A 967-nucleotide genomic window follows, 5' to 3' on the forward strand; every position below is an offset into this window, starting at 1 on the left:
ACATAACAGCAAATGTACAACGTTTCGACAAGGTTTTGTCATGATGATGAAACGTTGTACATTTGCTGTTATGTTAAACTTATATTAAAGTTTTTCTTCATTACCCATTCAAGCCGTCTCCAAGCATTATTAGTCTCAAAGTGGGTTCCTCGTCATCGAACTATACCTGAATAGGTGTCCCACGGGTATAAAATTCTAATAAAGAAGTAAACCATAACGGTAACAGTTATAAATTAATATTGTAATAACAACTGTTTTTAGATGTAGGATAACCTTTCCCTTACCCACCCTTTGCTGTATACGTATCTTTGAAAGTATTAAACTATGCATCTGGACTGTGTAATAAAATTGAATATTAGGTGACATAAGAAAATATTTGGGAGAAACTTTAGACGCACTATTTTATGTCAAAAGTTCAATAATATGTCATAGATTAAGCACTGTAAATGACATGTTTTGTGTGTTATTCACTAATGAGCAAATTTCCAACAATATTTTATGAAAGTACTTTGTCATTTTGTTGTTTGTCGATGCTATTTGCTTATTGGTGCAAACGTAGGGAATCCTATCAAATTACGGGATAGGTTACAATTTCTTGTTCGTGAGGTGAAATAATGCACATGAAAGATACGTGTTTTAGGCTTAACACTCCAACGCTTACCTGATTGTAAGTAACATAAAGATTTGTTAGGTTAACTGAAAAGTAAAAAAAAAAGTAATTTCGAAATACTTAAGAAAAGGACGATAACACTTATTGTCAATATTGATGTTAGTAGTGAGTTGAAAGTTTTTCTGTATTGTTCCTTTTTAGTGAATTTAGAATATATGAAAGCTTTAATAATGGCTGGAGATGGCTTGAATGGGTAATGAAGAAAAACTTCAATATAAGTTTAACATAACAGCAAATGTACAAGGTTCTGTCATCATCAGGTACCGATGATGACAAAACCTTGTCGAAACGTTGTAC

At 32.1% G+C, this 967-nt stretch overlaps 1 pseudogene; it reads left to right on the top strand.

The window, feature by feature from the left end:
- Positions 1–678: 678 nt before the first annotated feature.
- LOC106470680 overlaps positions 679–967 on the top strand; it is a 59,615-nt pseudogene continuing 59,326 nt past the window's right edge.

This window comes from Limulus polyphemus, unplaced genomic scaffold, assembly GCF_000517525.1.
Source record: "Limulus polyphemus unplaced genomic scaffold, Limulus_polyphemus-2.1.2 Scaffold106, whole genome shotgun sequence".
In the NCBI taxonomy this organism is placed as follows: domain Eukaryota; kingdom Metazoa; phylum Arthropoda; class Merostomata; order Xiphosura; family Limulidae; genus Limulus; species Limulus polyphemus.